The sequence below is a fragment of the Mobula hypostoma genome, chromosome 13 (assembly GCF_963921235.1).
Source record: "Mobula hypostoma chromosome 13, sMobHyp1.1, whole genome shotgun sequence".
Lineage (NCBI taxonomy): Eukaryota > Metazoa > Chordata > Chondrichthyes > Myliobatiformes > Myliobatidae > Mobula > Mobula hypostoma.
The window spans coordinates 45,003,941-45,022,605 of record NC_086109.1 but is presented as its reverse complement, the minus strand read 5'-3'; the positions used below and the strand labels follow the sequence as shown (position 1 = coordinate 45,022,605).

At 41.3% G+C, this 18,665-nt stretch overlaps 1 protein-coding gene and 1 long non-coding RNA gene across 4 annotated transcripts in view; one reads left to right on the top strand and one right to left on the bottom strand.

Annotated features, from left to right (window-relative positions):
- Positions 1-7,730, bottom strand: part of LOC134355566 (uncharacterized) — a 92,034-nt gene extending 84,304 nt beyond the window's left edge. For all 3 annotated transcript variants that reach the window (XR_010020125.1, XR_010020124.1, XR_010020126.1), the window contains exons 1-3: positions 7,668-7,730; positions 6,765-6,908; positions 327-465 (exon numbers count right to left, since the gene is read on the bottom strand). This is a non-coding gene — a long non-coding RNA (uncharacterized LOC134355566). The remainder of the gene's footprint in view (positions 1-326; positions 466-6,764; positions 6,909-7,667) is intronic.
- A 261-nt stretch (positions 7,731-7,991) lies between these two features.
- The window catches only part of LOC134355564 (peroxisome proliferator-activated receptor delta-like), a 54,304-nt gene continuing 43,630 nt past the window's right edge, over positions 7,992-18,665 (top strand). The window contains exon 1 of the mRNA XM_063065607.1: positions 7,992-8,173. The gene's annotated coding sequence lies outside the window, so the exon portion shown is untranslated. The remainder of the gene's footprint in view (positions 8,174-18,665) is intronic.

The window sequence follows — 18,665 nt, the reverse complement described above, 5'->3', positions numbered from 1 at the left end:
AACTAAACCAGTTATAAGAAGGGAAAAGATGAGATATAAGGGCACACTAGCCAATAATGTAAAATAGAATACCAAATATTTTTTCAGTTACATAGAGTAAAAGGGAGGTGAAGTTGATTTTGGACCACTGGAAAATGATGGTGGTGAGATAGTAATGAGGAAAAAGAAATGGCAGATGAACTTAATGGGTACTTTGCATCTGTCTTCACTGTGGAAGACAGCAGTGTGCCAGTGGTCAATGAGTGTCATGGAGTAGGAGTGAGTGCCATTGCTATTACAAGGAAAAATGGTAGGCAAACTGAAATGTCATAAGGTGGATAAGTCACCTGGATCTGATGAACTACATCCCAGAGTCCTGAGAGAGGTTGCCGAAGAGGTAACGGATGCATTGGTCATGATCTTCCAAGAATCACTTGACTCTGGCACGGTCCTGTAGGACTGGAAGATTGCAAATGTAACTCTACTCTAAGGGAGGAAGGCAAAAGAAAGGAAATTATAGGTCAGTTAGCCTAACAGTGGTTGGGAAAAGTGGTGGAGTCTGTTATTATAACATAGAAAACCTACGGCAGAATACAGGCCCTTCAGCCCACAATGCTGTGCCAAACATGTACTTACTTTAGAAATTACCTTGGGTTACCCATAGACCTCTATTTTTCTGAGCTCCATGTACCTGTCTAGGAGTCTCTTAAAACACCCTATCGTATCCGCCTCCACCACCGTCGCTGGCAGCCCATTCCATGCACTCACCACTATCTACATAAAAAAACCTACCCCGACATCTCCTCTGTACCTACTTCCCAGCACCTTAAAACTGTGCACACTCGTGTTAGCCATTTCAGCCCTGGGAAAAAGTACCTGACTATCCACATGATCAATGCCTCTCATCATTTTATACACCTCTATCAGGTCACCTCTCATCCTCTGTTGCTCCAAGGAGAAAAGGCCGAGTTCACTCAACCTATTCTCATAAGGCATGCTCCCCAATCCAGGCAACATTCTTGTAAATCTTCTCTGCACCCTTTCAATAGTTTCCACATCTTTCCTGTAGTGAGGTGACCAGAACTGAGCACGGTACTCCAAGTGGGGTCTGACCAGGGTCCTCTTGCTGTAACATAACCTCTCAGTTCTTGAACTCAATCCCATAGTTGGCTAAAGCACCGTATGCCGCCTTAACCACACAGTCAACTTGCGCGGCAGCTTTGAGTGTCCTATGAACTTGGATCCCTAGATCCCTCTGATCCTCCACACTACCAAGAGTCTTATCATTAATACTATATTCTGCCATCATATTTGACCTACCAAAATGAACCACCTCACACTTATCTGGGTTGAACTCCATCTGCCACTTCTCAGCCCATTTTTGCATCCTATCGATGTCCCACTGTAACGTCTGACAGCCCTCACACTATCCACAACACCTCTAACCTTTGTGTCACCAGCAAATTTACTAACCCACCCCTCCAATTCCTCATCCAGGTCATTTATAAAAAGCATGAAGAGAAGGGTTCTCAGTACAGACCCCTGAGACACACCACTGGTCACCGACCTCCATGCAGAATATGACCCATTTACAACTACTCTTTGCCTTCTGTGGGCAAGCCAATTCTGGATCCACAAAGCAATTTCCCCTTGGATCCCATGCCGCCTTACTTTCTCAGAAGCCTTGCATGAGGTACCTTATCAAACACCTTGCTGAAATCCATATACACTACATCTACTGCTCTACCTTCATCAATGTGTTTAGTCATATCCTCAAAAAATTCAGTCAGGCTCGTAAGGCACGACCTGCCTTTGACAAAGCCATGCTGATTATTCCTAATCATATTATGCCTCTCCAAATATTTATAAATCTTGCCTCTTAGGATTTTTCCATCAACTTTGAATCATTGAAGTAAGACTCGCTGGTCTATAATTTCCTGGGCTATCTCTACTCCCTTTCTTGAATAAGGGAACAACACCTGCAACCCTCCAATCCTCTTGAACCTCTCCCGTCCCCATTGATGATGCAAAAATCATTGCCAGAGGCTCAGCAATCTACTCCCTCACCTCCCACAGTAGCCTGGGGCACATCTCATCTGGTCCCGGAGATTTATCCAACTTGATGCTTTCCAAAAGCTCCAGCACATCCTCTTTCTTAATGTTTATATGCTCAAGCTTTTCAATCCACTGAGTCATCCCTGCAATCACCAAGATCCTTTTCCGTAGTGAATATTGAAGCAAAGTATTAAGTACTTCTGCTATCTCCTCTGGTTCCATACGCACTTTTGCACTGTCACACTTGATTGGTCCTATTTTCTCACGTCTTATCCTCTTGCTCTTGACGTGCTTGTAGAATGCCTTTGGGGTTTTCTTTAATCCTGCTTGCCAAGGCCTTCTCGTGGCCCCTTCTGGCTGTCCTAAATTCATTCTTAAGCTCCTTCGTGCTAGCCTTATCATCTTCTAGGTCTCTATCATTATTTAGTTTTTTGAACCTTTTGTAAGCTTTTCTTCTTGACTAGATTATCAACAGCCTTTGTATACCACGGTTTCTGTACCTTACCATTCTTTCTCTGTCTCATTGGAATGTACCTATGCAGAACCCAAGGATGAGGTTTTGAGGTACTTGGAGACTAATGATAAAATAAGTCAAAGTCAGCATGGTTTGTGTGAAAAGAAATCTTGCCTGACAAAAATCTGTTAGAGTCTTCGAAGAAGTAACAAGCCAGGTGGACAAAGGAGAGGCAGTGGATGGAATTTAATTGGATTTTCAGATGGTGTTTGATAAGGTGCCACACGAGGCAGCTTAACAAGATAAAATCCTATAGCGTTACAGGAAAGATACTGGCATGGAAAGCAGAATGGCTGACAGGCAGGAGGCAGCGAGTGGGAATAAAAGGGGCCTTTTCTAGTTGGTTGTCGGTGATTACTGGTGTTCCTCAGGGGTCAGTACTGGGACCGCTGCTTTTCACATTTCTCAATGATTTAGATAACGGAATTGATGGCTTTGTGGCAAAGTTTGTAGATGATACGAAGATAGGTGGAAGGGTCGGTAGTGCTGAGGAAGCAATTCGATTGCAGCAGGACTTGGACAAATTGGAAGAAAGGGCAAAAAAGTGGCTGATGGAATACAGTATTGGAAATGTACGATAATCCATTTTGGTAAAAGGAACCATAGCGTGTACTATTATCTAAATGGGGAGAAGGTTCAAACATCAGAGATACAGAGGGACTTGGAAGTCCTCGTGCAAGTCTCCCAGAAGGTTAATTTACAGGTTGAGTCTGTGGTAAAGGCGGCAAATGCAATTTCAAGGGAAATAGAATATAAAAACAAGGTGATAATGCTGAGCCTTTATAAAACTCTAGTCAGGTTGCATTTAAGAGTATTGTCAACAGTTTTGGGCCCCATATCTCAAAGGATGTGTTGTTATTGGAGAGAGTCCAGTGGAGGATCACAAGGATGATTCTGGGAATGAAGGGAGTTATCATATGAGGAACATTTGGCAAAATGTACTCACTGGAATTTAGAAGAATGTGGGGAAATCTCATTGAAACCTACCAAATGTTGAAAGGACATAAGGTGGACATGGACAAGATGTGTCCTGTGTTGGTGTATCCAGAACTAGAGGACACAGCCTTAAAACTGAGGGGCAACCCTTTGGAACAGAGATAAGGAGGTTTTTTTTAAGCCAGAGAGTAGTTAAGTATGTGGAATGCTCTACCATAGACTGTGGTGGAAGCCAAGTCTGTGCATATATTTAAGGCAGAAGTTGATCATTTCCTGATCGGTCAGGGTATCAAAGGATATGGCAAGAAGGCAGGTGTATGAGGTTGAGTGGAATCCAGGATCAGCCATGATAGACTGGCAGAGCCAACTCGATGGACTGAATGGCCTAATTCTGCTCCTATGTCTTATGGTTTGTGCAGATCATTCATGTACCTCAAGCAAGTTCATATCCCCAGCAGTCTTCTACATGACAAGTTGAAAAGTAGCCAGTGACCCCTTTCTCTCCAAGGTGCTCCTGAGGCAGACTTTCAAACAGAAAGAATCCACATGGACATATAAATGCTGTTTTCTCTATCAGTTTCATTCATGGGGTATCTGATATACCCAGTCCTTGGATCTAAAACACTGAACCATTTTGCTCCACTCACATGTCACAGCATCCTCACTCTCTGGAACGGTATATTGGTTGGGGACTGTATGTCAGTTCAGTGCCTGATAATCAACACACATTCATACCATCCCATCACATATAAGAGAAAATCTGCAACACACACAAAATGCTGGAGGAACTCAACAGGCTAGGTAGCATCTATGGAAAAGAGTAAACAGTCAACATTTCAGGCCAAGACCCTTCATCAGGTCCTGAAAGAGTCTTAGCCCAAAATGTTGACTGTTTACTCTTTTCCATAGATGCTGCCTAGCCTGCTGAGTTCCTCCTGCATTTTGTGTTGCTTTGTACCTTCCCATTCTGTTTCCTCACCACCACTGTGGGTGACGCATAGGGACACATCAACTTAGTGATAATTCCAGCTTCCTTCAGTTTCATCAGATGCTGCCCAACATCTTCCACCTCCAGTGGTACTAAGCTTTGAGACCCCTCTCTGAAAGGAGTGTCCTCCATCACCCTAATAGTGTGGCGAGTGCTCTTAGAGCAACCCATTTCAAATTCCTCAGTAGAAAAGACATCTTCGAGCTTCAACATCTTCTCAGTTAGTCTCCTTTTCCATTCCTCGAGTACTGGAGAGTGACTTCGCTATTTACTTTCCTGATCCAGGACACTGTTTCTCTCCTGGTTTTCTCACCATAAAACTATACACCAGGAAAAGATGTGGCATCGGCATTGGCATCGCACATCTGAAGGTGACCCCTTTCTCTCCAAGGTGCTCCTGCCAATCACGGTCATCCTGTTTGTGTTTACAGTCAAAGGTTTCTGCAGTTCAGGCCTCGCCAGTACCCCAGCAGGTAAGCGTGACTCTTCTTCAGGATCCTCTGGCACATCCAGCAAGAAGGCCTCAGCACAGGGCATTCGGGGATTCCAGTTTCCCGTCACTCTAGCAACTTCCCCAGGATGTAACACGATGGGTTTCCACTGGGTGTATCACGCAGTACCTTGTTTATGCTCATCATCCTGCTTAGGAGGAACTTGCACCTTCTCAAAAGCAGCTCTCAACACGGGTGAATGAACAAGATTTTCAAAAAGTTCTCTCCATTTCTTGTGCACACTCCCACGAGCCTTCTCACAATGGTAGCATTTGTTCCTACATAATGGAAGCTTCATCTTTTTCAACAGGATCCGGGTAGATCAACATTAGTGTACCAAGGGCCTCAACACTTCACAGAAACGCAAACAACTTGTCTTTAGAGTCTTCACCCTCAGCTACATTCCCTCTTAATAATATGGACTGCCCATGGCCCCAGCCTTCCAGGTTCTCCTAACGAATCGGGCAGCATAACTTCAGTCACATCACTGCGAGTCTGGACTAGCATGACATCCCTGCCAGCCAATTGGTCAAAATGCTGTTCAACCACCATAACTTTCCCAACATTTTTACAGAACTCAGCATTCTGTGTAACAGTTCATTAGGACTTCAATTATCCACCCTGCTCAGAACGCAAACATTATTGGTGGATACCCACTTCAAATTGCACCAAACCCTAACCGCTGTGGCATCCATAATAAACCTTAACATTTTCCCCAACATTAGTTTAACCACTGCCTTAAAAACAAAAACTATTCTATCAATCTTAAAACAGCAGTCACACAGCATCCGAAATCCCCAAGCAAAGCCCCACAGAATGAAACCCTCTCACCAGGGCTCGTACACTAACTCAGCTCGTTAGCTAACTTTGCCAACAGCCATGTCACTCAGTGGTGAAAAGACCACCTTCCATAAACAATATGTCTAGGGTCGGTATGATTTAGTGTTCAACCAAACAGGCACATTCAGAATTCTGACGTAAGGAACCTCAATTTGAGTGAATGTGGCGTAAATACTGCCCATAAACAACTATCGATAGGCAAGGAACATATCATACACTGTAAAAATTTATAAGGAAAGGATATTTATCAATTTCAACTTTATCAAGCAGTTAATAGGGAAAAAGAAAAGGGAAAAAAAAGGGCCCATTACAATTGAACCAGTCTAAATATGCACAAAATGTTGGAGCACACATTGTGTCTGTAATGGTCGGGTGTACCACTTTACTCACGACACTGAATTCTCATCACTAATCACAGGTAGAACTTCCCTTCATGGACTCCTTCGTCTCACGAAGCACTCCTTGTATTATGGTCTCCCCTTCGGATTAAATCTTCCAACTGTGCTCCAAAATCCTCTCCTCTCCGCAACTGCCACCAAAAGACCACAAGACTGACAACTGTCTGTCACAAATCTCTCTCTGCCCAACTCTCTACAGCCTTCTCCTTATCCCACCATCCTGATTGGGTGACACAACATTCCTACGTTGAACAACGTGGCTCCTTATCTTTAGCCAAAATCAAAACATTCTACCAGCAGGACACACAACTTTTACAGAAAACTGCTAAAATGAAACAATTACAGCATAGCAGTAGAAATCTTAACACTGTATAAATGTGTACAATTAAATCACAATAAACCAATCTGAACAAAAATTAAAGCATTTTGTACTACAAAGTGGAAACTGCAGTTTTACAAGAAAAATACAAACAGCAAGTATCAACACTCACCTAAAGAAATTCAGCTCAACATGAGAAAAGCCAATAATTTTTTTAAAAAATTACTTTATCTTGCACACCCACCTTTTATTCAGACAGTCTGCATTTGATGTTTTCTATATGTCTTAAACTTCCCACATTTGATTTCAATGATCTAATGATCTGATTCTCACCAGTCATTTGGTTGTAAAGGAAGGAAATATGTTGGAGATCTTGACACACCTGGGCCTGAGAATAAATGTGGAGACACAAGAGACTCCAAATTTTTATTTGTTACTAGTGATCCCCAGCTGAAGCTAACTTCTATTCAATAGTGTGATACTTCCAGAGATTGTAAGTGGCAAATTATTTTCTTAATTTATACAAGACACTTATATTTTCTGATTTTAATCAAAAATCAGTTTCTAATCCAAAACAATTCCAGCTTTCTTGTAGAATTTTGTTCAAGGAACAATGTTGATGAGTTTAAAACATTGGTATGTAGACGATCCAGTATTCTGAACCGGGTGAAGATTGAAAATAAGGTGCAATTTTGTACACCTGACTTCATCCAGTAAATTGTAAAGTGAGAATCTTCCTTTTAAACGCACACTAAGGATGTCAACTCTTTGTAGGATTGCAGCTGTATTTAACAATGCACAGAGTGCATATGCAATAGGGTTCAAATTGTTGTATATCATTCTCATGCATGATTTCAAGGACGTTTCACTGTGCACCCTGTTATACTGATAAAGTAGCTAAACTGGATCTGAGTAAGTTATCATTGGTTTATTTATTGAGATACAGCGCGGAATAGGTCCTTCCAATGGCCCTACCACCGACACGCCTTTGGACTGCGGGAGGAAACGGGAGCGACCGGAGGAAACCCACGCAGTCACGGGAAGGATGTAAAGGCAGCGGCGGGAATTGAACCCGATCACCCAGTACATTGTGAATGTTATGAGTCATCCCCTAGTTTGCATAACAAAAAGACAGGCCCTTTAATACCTAAGGCAGGAATGATGTCCTGTCCTTCTGTGGCGCCTGCATCCGCCCGAAGCTGCGAGCCCAGCCCCGCCCCCGCCCGTTGGCCGCGAGCTCTGATGTCACGCCGCGTAAAAATCGCGCGAGGTGGTCACGCTGCATGACGTCAGTGGCGCTGTCACCGCTTGGGCTGCTGCGCACGTAAACATTACGGGAGAGAACTTTGAGCCGCTTTAAAAGTGACCAAGCAACGGCGTACGCGAGGGATTTGGAACAGTTCGGGTTTTGCTGAATGAATTGACCCGAGTGAGTCCCGAGGATCGGATTTTTTTTCAGCTATTAAAATCTTTTTAAACAGGAAGAATGATTGAAAGCCTCAGGACAGCCGGGCTGAGGCTGTGGAACAAGCGGATGTGCGGCCGGAAGTCACTCCGCTGCTTTGGGCTGATTGGCTGAGGCGGAGGCAGCGGCGCGGCTGGTTGGTGGGTTGCGCTGTCACTCGGGGCTGTGGCGTGTGTTCCGAACAGCAGGTTAGACAGAATATTGTGAGGGTGGGTTTGATGTGGTAGCGGGAGTGAGGATTGAGTGTATAACGGGCGAAGTCCACATGAACGAACGCTTAACGTTCACCACACCCCTTCCGCTTCCCCCTCCCTCACTTGTCGAGCTTCGTTCCAGCTGCTGGGCGGATTCTTTCCCGTTGGGGAAACTTTCCAACTCCTGAAACTTACCGCCATCTGTCCCACTGCGGCGGCTTATTTGCGGGGAGGATGAATATCTGGCCAGATGTGAATCCACCCAATTTGACTCATTGAAGGAAGCGCAGATTTCACAGGGCATCGCCTTCTGCTTCCAAACCGGACGTTCAAAAACACGAGAAATCCTGCAGATGCAGGAAATCCAAAGCAACACACACAGATTGCTGGAGGAGCTCAATAGGTCTAGCAGCATTTGTGGAGATGAGTAGTCAACGTTTCGGGCCGAGACCATTTTTTCAGGACTGGAAAGAGGAAGAAGACTAGCTAGAAAGCAGGTGGGAAAGATAACGGGCTGGAGAGGAGGGAATCTATTAGGGGAGGAGAGTGGACTATAGGAGAAAGGAAAGGAGGAGGGGCATCGGGGGAGGTGATAATGTTCCCTTGTTCATACCTGTGGGTTGGAATACTCAGTCCTCTCAGACCACTCAGTCTTGCAGTCTGTACATTGACAGATGGCATTTTTCATTTGTTACTGATGGAAAGGCTTCGAAAGCACCCTATCATTTTGTATCTCCCCCTCCCCCTCCCACTTTCAGATCTCTTACTAGCTCTTCCTTCAGTTAGTCCTGACGAAGGGTTTCGGCCCGAAACGTCGACTGTACCTCTTCCTAGAGATGCTGTCTAGTCTGCTGTGTTCACCAGCAACTTTGATGTGTGTTGGTTGAAGAAGAATCAAGATGGAATAGCTAGTGCTTTTTAAAATTTACTACAGACCCCAAAGTTCATCATGAGGCAGTTACGAGCAGTTTACTTCCCACCATTGAAATATACTTCCTTTACATATTTGTTCCCTTGTCTTTGAAGTTTAAGAGTTCACCTCCATAATTTGTTGTCAGTGGCATAACAGAAGCCATCAGTGATGATTTGAAATCGCAGGTAGAGACTCCTGCTCTTCTGAACTTAGTTGTTTTTGATCAGCAACACTTTAATGAGATCACCCATTAGATTTACGACAGCTTGTTGTTTACCACAGATTGTTTGCTACTACATCACCCAGAGTGCTTTTGAACAATTTTGGATTAATCTGCATATTCTTGTCAGCTGTGCTGGATCACATGCTGGGCTGCCATGCACACATTATAACTTTGTACTGCAAATAGGGTGTACAACAAAATTTGCAAATTAAAATACGATTTTTTGCGGGGGGGAGGGGTGGTCAGTGGGAATACAAAATCAGAAATATCTTTTAACTTGAAGCTATATGCTGATTGTCAGTATGACAATTCATAATCATTAGTATCCAACTTACTGCCAACATTTAAAGAAAGAATAATGTTTTGGAGGTAAATAGAATTTGTTTGAAGTTAGGGATGCAGTTTGTTTATTTGTCGAGATAAAGTGCAGAATAGGCACTTCCAACTCTTCGAGGCGGGCTGGCCAGCAACCCCCAATTTAACCTGAACTTGTTTATAATGACCAATTACCTCACCAACCAGTATGTCTTTGGAATGTGGGAAGAAACCCAGGCAGTCACAGGGAGAACGTTCAAACTCCTCACAGGCAGTGGCTGGAATTGAGCCTATGTCGCTGGTACTGGAAAGTGTTGTGCTAACCACTACACTACCTTTGCTTATCCAAAACTGTAGATCCCCTGTGAATAGGGAACAAAAGTACCTATATGAATTGAAGAAAAATACGAACAAAATATGCCATTTTGGACACAGAAACAGCATAGTAAGTATAGAATTGCTGCTTCAACACTAACAATTTAGTGTTATTCCTGACCTGTTGGTATGTCTCCCTGATCTCGTGTGTATCCTGAGACACTTTCATTTCTTCCTAGCTTCCAAAGTTGTGCATGTGGTAGGTTAATTGTCTACTGCATGAGGATTGGTAGAATCTAAGGGAATTGATAAGAGTATGAAGGAAAATAGTTTATGAAAATTAGTCTGAGAATAGGCATTATAGGAGACTCTCAGCATAGGCTGGTTGGATAAAATCACCTCCCATGTTGTAATACAAGATGTGAACATTCAAAGTTCAAAGTAGATTTATTATTAGAGTATGCATGTGTCACCATATACTACCCTGAGGCATTTTCTTGCAGGCATTCACAGTGGAGCAAAGAAATACAATAGAATCAATGATAAACTACATGGAAACAAAGAATGACTAACAATCAATGTGCAAAAGCGGACAAACTGCAAATCCCAAATAAATAAATAAATAAATAATTCTTAGGCCGTGAATTGCAGAGTGCTTGAAAGTGAGGCCATAGTTCAGTGTTGAGGGAAGTGAGGTTCAGGAGCCTGATGGTTGTTTGGTAGTAACTGTTCCTGAACATGTGGTGTGGGACCTAAGGCCCATTGAGAGCAGTGAGAAGAGAGCATGGCCTAGATGGTGGGGGTCTTTGATGTATGCTGCTTTCTTGTGGCAGCACTCTTTGTAGATGTGCTCAGTGGTGGGGAGGGCTTTCCTCTGATGGAATTCCTTTTCACGTTAAACTAAAGTTGGTCTCACTGTCCTGCTGATGAGCTGAAATTATTGAATTCAATGTTGAGCCCTGAAGGCTATAACATGCCTGTGGGAAGCTAAGGTCCCATTGCCTGAGCTTACATTTGCCTCATTGGGACAACGTAAGAGACTAAGTACAAAGAAAAGTGGAAGTGGGTGGGAGAATTAAATTGGCAACTGAAAGTTCATCATCTTTCGTGTTGAATGAATGATGGTAGACCATCGAATCTGTAATTGATTTCTCCATTTCAGGCCACATTTTGAGCACTGAATGCAGAAAAGTATGTGAACTGCTGCTTCACCTGGAAGGGTTGTTATAGTGCCTGAGTGGTGGGGAAGGAAACAGAAAAGGGTAAGAGTTGCGTCGTATGTAGTTGTATTGGGGATTGGCATGTAGCAGGGAAGCGGGTGTTGATGGAGATGGGAAAGTGAACTATGAAATCAGGGAACCCTAGAACTGTCCTTTGCAATGCAGGGAAACTGTGTTTGATGTGATATTGCATTGAATATGGTGTAAATTATCGATGAAGAGAGACTGGTGGGATGGAAGGTAATGTTAAAGACCTTATTGTTGAAGGGAGGAGAGAAAATGCAATGGCTGCAATTGAGAGCCTTGTCAACTATGGTGAAGAAGAAGTAATGACTAAGATAAAGGAAAATCATTTTGGAATCGCTGGTGTGTGGAAGATGTGATTAATTATTGGAACAGCACAGTATAGCTCTTAGGGCTTAATATTTAATTTAACAATTTCCGTAACCAATCTTTAATGAATAGTTCTGTTGAAAAGCCATCAATGTATATTGGTAATTCCAGTTTTTTTTCTCCACTGACGCTTCACCTTTTGAGTGTTTCAAGCATTTTTAAAATTACAGATTTTGCAGCAATATAGTGTTCGGTATCTCAGGTTTTAAGCACATTATTTTCTATCCACTGTTTTCATTGTTCTCCTCCAGAAAGATCAAATGCAATTAACAAGCCTTCACCACCAATTGGCATCACTTTGTCTGCCACTACATCAAAGACATTGCCTTGATTTTTTCTCCCATCTCAAGCGTATTTGATTTATAACTCTTCCAAGTTCTAATGAAAGGTCACTGATCCGAAACATTAACACTGTTTTTCTTTCTATGTGTTGCCTGATCTGCTGCACGTTTCCAACAAGTTAAGTTTTTATTTCAAATTCTTAGCATGTGCAAATTTCATTTAGTTTTTCTTTGCTGTTATTTTAAATTGCCAGAGAAGAAATTAGCTTCAGAAAATAGAGGCCATTGTACCTTCTATGTTCTGGATTACTATTTATAAAACCTTTTTTGTTATTTTTGAATGAGTACTTGTATCGTATTTGAAATATGAGTCTTTCAGCCTCACAAACATTCAGAGGACTGCTGAGGGTTATAGTTTCTCAGTTTCTGCGGATTGCCAAATTGTTAAGTGTTACAGCCTAGAATTTTGCTAAAGCTAATAGTAGTACTTGATGTGTCATGGTCATTGGTTTTCATTCTTATTGAACAGCAGAGCTTTTGCTTTAGAAGTAGGGCATATTAATGTTTGTTAGACTACAATCATTTTATATATATTTTTTTTAAATGTTAATTTATTTTTTTTTTAATTTTTATTTGGATAAGGAATTCACAATTATCATGTACTTTTTTCACACATATAACCTTTTCCATTTTTTTATATGTATAAAACTACAATTATTTATACATTCTTAAGTACACATTGAGATGATATAAAAGGAAAATAAACATTTAAATAGATAATTATGTACTGTGGTAAATCTAACCTATTAGGCTAAGTAATGAAATTAGTTGTTAAGAAAAATGGTAATAATAGTTTCCATACAACCCTTCTGGACCATTTCCACTGATCCAAAATGTTGCATACAAGCCTATATACCAACCATTGTAGGTGTTTATATCCCAATTTGTTCATGCTTGTTCCTGCCCGCAGACATAATTATCCAATCCCTATGTACTTATTTACTTAATTTTAAATGTTATTTAACAGATACCTCAAAATTCCCCCTCAAAAATTGTATGAATTTGTTTTTAGAGGTGTTGATTAGTTACAATTTTCCTCATGGTTTTAGACATAGTTGAGAATCTTGTTTGGAGAGCTTTTTGAAAAATAGTTGTTACAATGATGCACAAGATAAACTTTGGAATAGACCAGGCATCAAAAATGAGAAAGTGTTGTGAGGGGAGTGGAGCATATTATGTGGTTCTATAACGTGTGTTTGAAGCTATAATTTAAAGATGTATTTTACTTTAGGATGTAACAAAACATATTTCTGAAGGTAGAACGGTGGATGTAGTGTATATGAATTTCGGTAAGCCATTTGATAAGGTTCCCCATGCAATGCTCCTTCAGAAAGTAAAGAGATATGGGATCCAGGATGACCTTGCTTTGTGGATCCAGAATTGGCTTGCCCACAGAAGGCAAAGGGTAGTTGTAGATGGTTTGTATTCTGCAAGGAGGTCGGTGACCAGTGGTGTTCTGCAGGGATCTGTTCTGGGAGCCCTCCTCTTTGTGATTTTTTTATGCAACTTACCTGGATGAAGAAGTAGAAAGGTGGGTCAGGAAGTTTGCTGATGACACAAAGGTTGGGGGTGCTGTGGATAGTCTGGAGGGTTGTCAGAGGTTAGAGGGGACATCGATAGGATGCAGAACTGAGCTGAGAAGTGGCAATGGACTTCAATCCAGATAAGTGTGAAGTGGTTCATTTTGGTGGGTCCAATTTGAAGACTGAATATAATATAAATGGTAAGACTCTTGGCAGTGTGGAGGATCTGAGAGATCTTGGTGTCCATGTCGATAGGACACTCAAAGCTGCTGCGCAGGTTGACAATGTTGTTAAGAAGGTCTATGGTGTGTTAGTATTCATCGACCATGGAATTGAGTTCAAGAACTGTGAGGTAATGTTACAGCTACATAAAACATTGGTCAGACCCCACTTGGAGTACTATGTTCAGTTCTAGTCACCTCACTACAGGAAGGATGTGGATACTATAGAGAGAGTGCAGAGGAGATTTACATCATGTTACACAAGCATGTTGCCTGGATTGGAGGGCGTACCTTATGAGAATAGGTTGAGTGTACTTGGCCTCTTCTTGGAGTGACGAAGGATGAGAGTTAACCTGATAGGTGTATAAGATGATGAGGGCATTGACCATGTGGATAGTCAGAGGCTTTTTCCCAGGGCTGAAATGGCTTACACAAGGGGTCATAGTTTTAAGGTGCTTGGAAATAGGTACCAAGGGGTTGTCAGGGTTAAGTTTTTCACACAGAGTGGTGGGTGCGTGGAATGCACTGCTGGTGGCGATGGTGGAAGCGGATACAATAGGGTCTTTTTAAGAGCCACTTAGATAGGTACATGGAGCTTAGAAAAATAGGGAGCTGTGCGCTAGGGAAATTGTAGGCAGTCTCTAGAGTAGGTTACATGGTCAGTACAACATTGTGGGCTGAAGGGCCTGTAATGCGCTGTAAGTGGCTATGTTCTATGTTTAGAAGTTCATGATTTGAATAGTCTGTGGCAGTAAAATGAATTGCTATGGGCTTGGTTATGACAATAAAAGTAGAACGGATTTTAAAATCATGTCTTAAGATCATTTTTGTTTTGACATTACTCTGTAAAAACTGGATTCCAGCAATTTTTTTTTCATCCTTACTAAACAGCTTAATTACAGTGGCATACAAAAGTCTGGGCACCCATGGTCAAAATCTCTGTTACTGTGAATAGTTAAGTGAGTAGAAGATGAACTGATCTCCAAAAGTTATAATGTTAAAGATGAAACATTCTTTTCAACATTTTTAGTGAGATTAGTGTATTATTTTTGTTTTGTACAACTTTAGAGTTTTTAAAAAAAAAAGGAAAGGAGCACCATGCAAAAGTTTGGGCACCCCAAGAGATTTGTGCTTTCAGATAACTTTTACCTAGCTTGTTAGGGCTATGGCTTGTTCACAATCATCGTTAGGAAAGGCCAGGTGATGCAAATTTCAAAGCTTTAGAAATATCCAGACTTCTCAAACCTGGTCCCAACAATCAGTAGCCATGGGCTCCTCTAAGCAGCTGCCCAGCACTCTGAAAATTAAAATAAATGATGCCCACAAAGCAGGAGAAGGGTATAAGAAGATAGTAAAGCGTTTTCAGGTAGCCGTTTCCTCAGTTCGTAATGTAATTAAGAAATGGCAGTTAACAGGAACAGTGGAGGGTCAAGTTGAGGTCTGGAAGACCAAGAAAACTTTCCAAGAGATCTGCTCGTACGGTTGCTAGAAAGGCAAATCGAAACCCCCGTTTGACTGCAAAAGACCTTTAGGCAGATTTAGTAGACTCTGGAGTGGTGGTGCACTGTTCTACTGTGCAGCGACACCTGCACATATATGACTTTCATGGAAGAGTCATCAGAAAAACCTTTCCTATGTCCTCGCCACAAAATTCAGCGTCAGAAGTTTGCAAAGGAACATCTAAACAAACCTGATGCATTTTGGAAACAAGTCCTGTGGACTGATGAAGTTAAAATAGAACTTTTTGGCCACAATGAGCAAAGGTATGTTTGGAGAAAAAAGTGTGCAGAATTTCATGAAAAGAACACCTCTCCAACTGTTAAGCATGGGGGGGTGATCGATCATACTTTGGGCTTGTGTTGCAGCCAGTGGCATGGGGAACATTTACTGGTAGAGGGAAGAATGAATTCAATTAAATACCAGCAAATTTTGGAAGCAGACAACACAGTCTATGTAAAAAAAAAGCGCTGAAGATGAAAAGAAGATGGCTTCTACAACAGGATAATGATCCTAAACACACCTCAAAATCCACAATGGACTACCTCAAGAGGCGCAAGCTGAAGGTTTTGCCATGGCCCTCACAGTCCCCCAACCTAAATATCATCAGAAATCTGTGGATAGACCTCAAAAGAGCAGTGCATGCAAGACAGCCCAAAAATCTCAAAGAACTAGAAGCCTTTTGCAAGGAAGAATGGGTGAAATTCCCCCAAACAAGAATTGAAAGACTCTTAGCTGGCTACAGAAAGTGTTTACAAGCTGTGATACTTGCCAAAGGGGGTGTTACTAAGTACTGACCATGCAGGGTGCCCAAACTTTTGCTTCAGGCCCTTTTCCTTTCTTGTTATTTTGAAACTGTAAAAGATGGAAATAAAAAAATAATCTTGCATAAAATATTAAAGAAATGTGTCATCTTTAAGTAACAAGTATGCCCGGTGGAAATCAAGTCATCTTTTACTCGCTTAGCTATTCACAATAACAGAGATTTTGACCAGGGGTGCCCAAACTTTTGCATGCCACTGTATATTTATTTTGAAATAAAAGAGCTCATTGTTTTATCCTGTAGCTGGTGTAAACTGTATTGTTAGAGATCAAAGTATAATAATTGTTGCCAGGCCTTGTGCAATTGGATGTGCTTTACTAGTTTGAGGAAGATGTTGTAACAAGACTTACTAGTGCAGAGAGTTGATAGTGGTTCTGCTCCATTTGGTATTAGACTTGGTCTCAATCTTGTGATTTTTCACTAACAATACTTTAACTTTCGTCTTGATCAAATGCTTACTCTGACTTTAGCATGTTGTCTTTGCTTGAGATGAGGATACAGTCTAGATTTAGACAATAATTCAAATTGCTTTCCTTCTCGAAACATCTTGCTCTCAACTGTACAGACATCACTGGCTGACTTTGTGAACTAAACCTAAAACTGGCAGATTTGTTTATCTGAGAAATCCTCCTATAATTCTAGCAGGGAAAAAAATCAGTGTCATTGCATTACTAACATTATATGTAGCTGACAGATACTTAGAGTTACATAAATAATTTCACAATCTTTTTTGTTATTGTTGAATATAATAGCATGCTAGGATGGGATTGTTAACATATGCCCATATATGCGATCTTAACCACTCTTCATGAGTGTGCTGAAATTTGATTCAAATATACTTTGTGATATAACTGTCATCAGCATTACTTTGGAAAAACCATCTGGTCTATCAAATGTGCTCCATAACAGGATGGTAAGAAAACCTTAACAAAATATTCCCTTTTAGGGGTAAAAATACTACTCTAGATTTGTATAATTAAAACTTATTCAGGTTACATGGACTAAGTATATTAATATTTTGCATCGTTTTCAATATTTTCATAAATCCAACATTTATTTGTGGAAAAGCTAACTACATTTTAGTCACAAATAAGCCTGTGACAGTTGTATTTAATCAAAACTTTTAACTTAACTTCTAATATCATCTTGATGTACTCAAGTGATTAACATCTTTGGAGGAATTAAATAAATCACTTAACTCAAAATCAGTGACCCCATTCGAATGAAAATGATCACAATGTTTAAGCCAGCTCCAGCTTCTGTAAAGTTGAGTCCTGACGCAAGGTTGATATCATCTCTCAGTGCTATAGTGCAAGACTTGATACTGTGTCCTGTACTAGGGTGGGAGATCTGATTTGGTCATATCTAAATTCCAGCGCATTTTGGATCCATATTCACTGCACAGGCTTGAGGAGGATGTTTTTAGCACTTCTCTATGTTTTGATGGCTGGAGATATGTACAATTCAACCTGGTTACTCATGTGTTTGACACTGGATTTCTGTTCTTCAAATGGGTAGCACTCATCACATGAATCTGGAATAAAATGGAATACAAATCAAGTGGGCTGCTTTCGCCCGGATGGTTTAAGCTTCTTGAGAGTTGTTGGAGATGCACTCTCTCAGGCAAGTGGATTCTGTTCTGTGACATCTTTGTGTCTTGACGGTAGAAGCTTTGAGATCTCAGGATATGTCTTGCTCAGTCTGATGTGCCCAGCTTTTGATCTACATTTGGTACTTGTGTGGTAAGTCTAGTTGAGAATTTGGCTATCAGTGACTCTCAGTATATTTTAATGGACTTGGTAATGGAAATGCTATTGAATGTCCAGTGTAGGTGGTTAAACATTGTTCATGTTGGACATAGTCTCTGCCTGGCAGTTGTATTTTGAATATTGTTTGCAACGTGCAAGTTTGTGTCTGAATTGCTTCACATTCTTCTAATCTCAAGAGAGTGCAGGGAAACTGCTTAATTTCTCATCATCTGGCAAACCAGCAGTCTGGTGAACCTTTATTGCACTCCCATTGCTGGAAGTAAATACTTTCTTTGCTTAGGAGACTTACAAACACTGCTTCAAATGCAGTCTCCACGGGCCTTTAAATAATTAGAGACATCTCTATTTATTTTCTAAATTTCTTGCTGATTAACTTATAATAATTCTTGTACAAGGACACCTAAGGCCCTCTGAACACCATTTAAAACTACTTGGCCCTCCTATTTTGATTCTACCAAAGCCGAGAACCTCAGTTTTCCGTATTGTATTCCATTGTCATGTCCATTAGTCATGGGAGCATAATTAGGCCATTTGGTCCGTCAAGTCTGCTCTGCCATTCCATCATGGCTGATTTATTATGCCTCTCAACCCCATTCCCCCTTTCCTGGTAAACTTTGTCACCCTGATTAATCAAGAACCTATCAACCTCTGCTTTAAATGGACCCAATAACTTGGCCTCCGCAGCTGTCTGTGGCAATGAATTCCTTCAGATCCCACCGCCCTATGGCTAAAGAAATTCCTCCTCATCTCTGTTCTGAATGGACTTCCTTGTATTCTGAAGTTGTACCTTGTCCTATACTTCCCCACTACAGGAGAAATCCTCTCAACATCCACTCTATCTAGGCCTTTCAATATTTGATAAATTTCAGTGAGATCCCCCCTCCCCATTCTTCTAAAGTCCAGCAACTACAAGCCATCAAATACTCTTCATAT